The sequence below is a fragment of the Lipotes vexillifer genome, unplaced genomic scaffold (genome assembly GCF_000442215.2).
Source record: "Lipotes vexillifer unplaced genomic scaffold, Lipotes_vexillifer_v1.1 scaffold308, whole genome shotgun sequence".
Lineage (NCBI taxonomy): Eukaryota > Metazoa > Chordata > Mammalia > Artiodactyla > Lipotidae > Lipotes > Lipotes vexillifer.
The window spans coordinates 3,407,157-3,413,910 of record NW_006792985.1 but is presented as its reverse complement, the minus strand read 5'-3'; the positions used below and the strand labels follow the sequence as shown (position 1 = coordinate 3,413,910).

Here is a 6,754-nt window from a genome sequence, read left to right as displayed (position 1 = left end):
GTAAATGGAAATATTTTCTTAATTTCCTTTTCGGATAGTCATTGTCTGCCTTTGCTTTTTTTTTTTTTTTTTGATGTGGACAATTTTTAAAGTCTTTATTGAAATTGTTACAACATTGCTTCTCTTTTATGTTTTGGTTTTTTGGCCCCGAGGCATGTGGGATCTTAGCTCCCTGACCAGGGATCAAACCCACACCCTCTGCATTGGAAGGCAAAGTCCAAACCACTGGACCGCCGTGGAAGTCGCTGTCTGCCTTTGGTTTTTTTTTTTTTTTTTTTTTTTTGCGGTACGCGGGCCTCTCACTGTTGTGGCCTCTCCCGTTGCGGAGCACAGGCTCCCGTCGCTCAGGCTCAGCGGCCATGGCTCACGGGCCCAGCCGCTCCGCGGCATGTGGGATCCTCCTGGACCGGGGCACGAACCCGTGTCCCCTGCAACTGCAGGTTGACTGTTAACCACTGCGCCACCAGGGAAGCCCTGCTTTTGCTTTTAAAGAAAGAAATATCTGCCTACATTGCTACATTAAGCTCCCTCTCCTGCATGGCAAGAGACTTGAGCTGAATAGCGGCTGCTCCCTGTAGGAGGGACATTTGTTCCTGTTTGCCACAGTCCCTATCCAGGCAGCTTCCCTCACACTCCCTACCCTGTCTCTGTCAGCATTTGGGATTTTGACCCCTTGTTTGGAGGTCCCCAGTGAAGCCTACACACTGCTGCTACTCATTGTGAAGGATCGAGGGTGGTAAAATACTCTGGTACAGACTGGCAACTTGACCACTTGACAAAATGAGATCTAAACTGATGATCCATGTTCCTGAAATTTAAGCCCCCAATTATTTGATGGCAAACATTTTTAACAGAAAAATTTCTTAAATACATCATGTGCTTTTTTCTCTCTAAAATAGAGGATGCAGAACAGAATTTAAGCTTTTCTTCATGACTTACCAAAATAGACGATAATTACTGGGCTGGGCTGGGTAATAACGGGGTGCCCTCAGGAGTTAATGAAGTGTGTGGGGTTCTTTGTCTCTTTCGCTTAAATGGCCACAGATGCCTGTGATCTGTGGGTTCTTGCATTGGCTAGGCATTTGTTCTTTCTTGCTTAGAGGTTCTTCTTGCTACTAACAATGAATCTGCCTGCAGCAACCTGCTCTCCCTTCCTAGTTGATGCTTCTAGCACAGTGTGGGCTGGGACCTGATAGCCACGTGTGTTAGAATCGCTGGCATCAACAATGGCAAGAGTCATGCAGTCACTCTGTTGCTTCAGAGGTTTTCCATAGGCAGTGGGGGACCTGGTGAGCTCACTCACAGGTGGAGGTAAAGGACTGAGAACCAAGAAGGTCAAAGTCACAGGAGTCATGGAGCTGATCCGGAGTGAGCGGGGCGGGCTGGGCTCCATCTGCTTCCATGCAGGCACTTTCCAAGAGCGTCCCACAGCCCACTGTCCTGCGGCCACCTTGGGGAGCTACAGAAGGGCTGGCAGCAGTGCCCCGGGCTGTGGAAACTGCTGAAAATAAAAACACTCTTCGGCCTGATCCATCTGCCCTCTCTCTTGGGTACCCAAATTAATTTCTCACTGCATTTAATATGGTTCCATTTTTCCCAAGGAGACACTTTGGATTATGTCCAGGAATTCCTTTTCTTTTCTCTGCGGAATGATTTTATTTATTTTAACATTTTCACTATGAATATTTTCAAACACAGTATTAGAGAGAACAGTGTAATTAACCCCCACATACCCATCTTTCATCTTACATCAGTTCTCAATTTTGTTGTTTTTGCTCCTCCTCTCCCCTACACTATTGGGGGGGGGTGGCGTGTGTGGAATATTTTAAAGCAACCATGATTTTTTTTTCAGGAATGCATCTTTTAAAGTTACAACATGTTATAATATTGTTGTATTATATTATTGTCCACTGTGAACCACAGCACTAGCAAGAAAACTTACATGTATTATCTCTAGTCTTCCCCAAACCCTGTCAGTTATTCCCATTTTATAGTTGGGGATGTTGAGGTTCTGCCTTAATTTGTATATAAAAGAAAATGGGCTAAATGATGTTATATTAGTTAGAACTCAGTTTAGGCTTTAGTTTTCAACAGAAAAGCCTCAAGTTCAGTAACGTGAACAATTGAAGTGTTTCTTTCTCTCTTGTATAAAAGTTCTCCCAGGTCCAGACCATGTCTGGGGCTAGCATGGTGGCTTGATGGTGTTCATTAGGGACCCAGGCTTCATCTCTGCTCTGCTCTTCAATGTTGCTCAGCTATTCTCAACGCCACAGACCAAGATGACTGTTCCAGGTCCCATCATCAGGTGGTAGTGGCAAAGGGACTAGCGGAGGGCATACCCATTCCCTTGAAGGACTTGGTCCTGAAGCTGCACACATAACGTCTACGCACCAGCCACTGCCCAGAATTTAATCACACAGTCACACCTGCAAGGGAGACTGGGAAAGGTAGTCTTTATTTTGGGCAGCCTCTGGCCAACTAAAATTCAGGGATTCTCTGTAAGTGAAGAAAGGGGGACAACCAGTAATGCTTTCATGGATGGAATAAAGGGTTCTTTAGAAGTCAAGGGAGTGGCTTTGAGTCCTCCATTTTGGCCTCAACTGTGGTCCATTTAGTATGCCTAGTGGTGCCTGGTTAAATTAGAGATAGATGTCCTTTGGTCGTGAGCAACTTCGGTTATTTAGTCCTTGTGCCCATGAGTTTTTTCTTTGTTCATTTTTTTTTTGTTCTGAACGCTTATAACCATACTGTCCTTTTAAAATGAAATTTATTGAAATAGCAAATTTATATTATGTGATTTAATTCCGTTGTCCATAATGGAGAGACTCTAACTACATACCATCACGGCCCTGCTATTAGTGAGTTTGGATTCAGCTTCGCTCTTTACCACCTGGGTGGTGGACAGATTTTTTATTTACCTTCTCCAAGCCTCCTTTTCCTTTCTATAAAATAGGAATATTATTATCAACCTCAACTGTTGTGAAGGTTAGATGATGGATGAAAGTTCTGGTCACAGTGAACACTTGACAAACTACCTATATAACAGATACATATATACTATCTCCCCACTAATCCTATCCTATCCTACTTCTAAAAATAATAACTATAGCATTTTATAGCATCTTCATACTTATTAATTTGGGCATCACAAAACCTTGTGAAATAGGCAGAGCGGGTAGTCCTTAGTCTTCTATTGTAGATTAGGAGATAAGAGCTCAGAGAGAGGGATTCACCTGCCCAAGGTCACGTATTCCCTCTAGACTGGATCCTTCCCATGTGCATTTAAACCTGCATCTTAAACAAATGATTAAACAGCCCTCTTTCAACCCACAGCCCCCTCAATCACCCGCATCTCTCAAGTCCTCCTTCAGCCAAGACATGCTGCCTCCATGACTTCACTTTCCAATTCACTCATCAGCCCGCCCCATCCAACTTTTGCCTCTTCGTTAAGTTTGCTCCTGGCAAGAGCCTGACCTTAAGATCTCTGCTCCCTCTTACTCCACCCCAGACCATCTCATCCATTCCTGTGGTTTCACATGCCAACCAGAAGCTCATCGCCAGCTCAGACCACTTTACCGAGCTCCAGTCCCAGCTCCTTTTGGGATGGGAGTGGGGGACAGGTTAGGAGAACCCTTTTCACAAGTCTGGGCATAAGACAAACAGACCATGAACCATGGTAGGGGCAATAGGACTTGAAAGAAAATGATGAATACGAAAAATGCTTGGAAGAATTCCCAGAACCTAGAGATAGAATGGCTATGGGGTAATAAAGGAGAGTCAAAGGTGATTCGGGATTTAACACTTGGTTCCTGGGATAATGTCACTGACACTCATGGGGAAAACTGGAAAGGACTGTGTTGGGGGAGCCATGTGATGCAGGGTTGAAGACTTGAACCTGGGGTGAGGGTGGAACATTTAAATGGAAAATTCAAAGTGTTTTTTTCTTATAGTTTCCTTCTCCTGCTGACCCAGCCCCGCATTTCTCCCCCCACCTCCAACCAGGGCTTCCCACAATTGCACTGTCTCGGCTTGAGACAGACAGAAATAGATAGAAGGGAAATTCTTTCTTCTTCACTGGCATAGGTCACTATCCCAACCCACAAAGAGCCATGGGTAGAAATTTTAAGAGCCTTTATATAGAGTTCTAGGCTCCTGAAAGTGTTTCTGATAGGTCTTCCTTAGAGGCAAGTAACAGGCAGAGATGTTTGACCCTGTCACCTTAGCCTTTCACGTGCACTGCTGGACAGAGCATAAGAAGACCTGAAGACGAGTCATCCACTGCAGGGAGTTTCTCAAGGTCTCTTTCATAAATAAAACCTATGATGCTACGATTCTAGGAGCTAGATATTTGGAGCTTCAAAAAGATTGCTGAAGACTTCAACAACCTCAAAATTTTGAATATCTGAAAACTTTTCTTTCCCTGAATTAGGACCCAGTGAGAGTGTAGTTCATGGATTTGGCCACATGAAGGCAGCATACACAAACTCACCTTTCCTTAAACCAGTCTGGAGTCGCCTTGCTCTTGAGTTCCCACTGTCATCACGGGGCACCAGACGCTCCACAATTCACGCAGGTCCCCAACCTTCACAGTGCTGGACCTTCATCACCTCATTCCCATGCACAGGAAGACGGATGGGCCACCTGCTTGCTGACACCCTCTGACAATCTTCCTCACAGAGTGGTCGGTTGGTGCCTCATCTTCCCCCATATGTCCCCTGCTAACTCCAGTTCACCCCATCTGACTTGCCTTGTCGCCCAAGCCCTAGCCAAAGTCTCCCTCGACACCTACTTGTATGTCTTCTCACTGCTTTGCAGACCCTGACATTACCTGGTGCTGAGAACACGGCTGATCGGTGGACGGGATGAACAAGTCAGAGCTCCAGCAGTCGTGTTCGTGAGCTCCGTCAGGTGGGTTGTAAGTTACCCTGAGTGAGTGAGTGGGCCCCAGGCACAGAGATTCTGATTTTCAGTAGACCTGGAGTGGCATCCAGGTATCTGCTTTTTTTTTTTTGGCCGCGTTGCATGTGGGATTTTAGTTCCCTGACCAGGGATCGAACCCGTGTCTTCTGCATTGGAAGCTCAGAGTCTTAACCACTGGACTGCCAGGGAAGTCCCAGGTATCTGCATTTTAAAAGCTACAGGTAATCCACTGATCATACTTGGAGGAACACTGATTTTCTGATTTTGTGGCCTTGGACATGTTGATCTTTTAATCTCGGTTTTCTTTTCAGAAGATGGGAAGAATTAAAGGAAACGTAAACATAGATGAAATGTAAACTGAGTGCTTCCGTAGCACAGTGGTTGGCATTCAGACAGGCTCACCAAATGCTGGCTTTTCTCCTGGGGTGACCCGTCTGCTGAGTTTCGGGTGGGGGGTGAGAGAGTCTGGGGGTGAGTATAGTGTATGCAGGGCTGTCACATGTGGCTGCACAACGCCAGGGGGCACCATCCTCAGAGACGTCTTTGTGGATAGCATCCTCTAGAACTGTGGGAGATCCCAACCCTTCACAGGATACAGAATGAAGACGTTTGGGGTGAGGGCTCTGCAGAGGAGCTCTGAGCATGTGGGCCAACACTGTGACACACCAGCTTTTTGACCTTATGCTAAGCCCGGTTCACCTCCTCCTACTCAGGAGAAAGTCTGGAATCTTTCTAGTGATAGGGAAAGGGGTTGCTAAGTGCCTTGACTCTCACTGCCCCGCTGGCCTGAGTGAAGAGGTAAACCAGCCTCTTGATTTAGGCAACGAACCAAGTGGCCTGATGTAGAGATGGGGTGAGAAAGGCTGCCCAGTTTCTATGACTATTCTTGTGCCTCTCGTCCTGGCTGGTATAGTGCAGGGACCTGGTCCGTGCTCAGGCCCCTTGACCAGTTCTGCTAAAGCTCCTGGTGATATTCACCTGATTTCTGGTGCCCCCAGAAGGGCCTGGGCACTTTAGGGCTTGAAGAGCCCGGGAGGGTCACTGATGCTGAGAGCGTGACAGGCAGGTGAGTCTCCAGCTCTGAAACATACCTGGGGGCTAAGAGGAAACGCCAGCCTCTAAGTGTGGCCTCCCAAAGTTTCCAAGTGGACAGGAAGAAAGCGGGAGGGGTGGTAGGAATGGGGGGCTCAACTGCTCACGGGGGGCGCGGGCACAGAACAGCAGAAGACCCCACCTAGGGTCGGGGCGTGGCAGAGATGGCCCCCCATCTCTGGGCACGTGCAGCTCCGGAAACTGGCGGCGGCGTCTATTTCAGAGTTTATGGTAAGAGGCTGGAGCGGCACACGCTCGGCGCCGCAGACAACACGCCCCACCCCTTTAGGAAGTGGGGACGAGAGCAGCGGGGGTGTGGTTAAGTCGGGGAAGGAGAGGGGAGAACACAAACCTGTCGGCGCTGTTTCTCAGCGGAGGCCTCCGGAGCCGCCGCGCACCCCTTGAGAAGAACCCCTCACCTGCCGCCGCGCCGCCGCACCTGGCCGAGCCGAGGAGCCGCCGCCGGAGCCGGCGCTCGCTCCGTGTGAGTCCCCTCCCGCGATCGCAATCGGGGCTGCGCGCCCAGCCAGAAGGTGGAGGCTGGACGAGGCGGGAGGGTCGGGGTGACTCCGGGATTGCGGGGACCCGGACGGGACCGGGAGCCGCGGGCCCAGAAGTGGGCGTTGCGGCGTGGGGCGCTCCCGGGGTCGGCGAGCCCTCCGTGGAGGGAGAGGGATTCCATTTTTGGAGTTAATTTGAGACGAGGGGGTGTTTTCCCCTCTTAGTTCTCTTATCACACAGG

General features: G+C 48.6%; 1 protein-coding gene across 1 annotated transcript in view; it reads left to right on the top strand.

Annotated features, from left to right (window-relative positions):
• The first annotated feature begins 6,141 nt into the window (after nt 1–6,141).
• PTK2B (protein tyrosine kinase 2 beta) overlaps nt 6,142–6,754 on the top strand; it is a 131,341-nt gene continuing 130,728 nt past the window's right edge. Inside the window, exon 1 of the mRNA XM_007466166.1 lies at nt 6,142–6,243. The gene's annotated coding sequence lies outside the window, so the exon portion shown is untranslated. The remainder of the gene's footprint in view (nt 6,244–6,754) is intronic.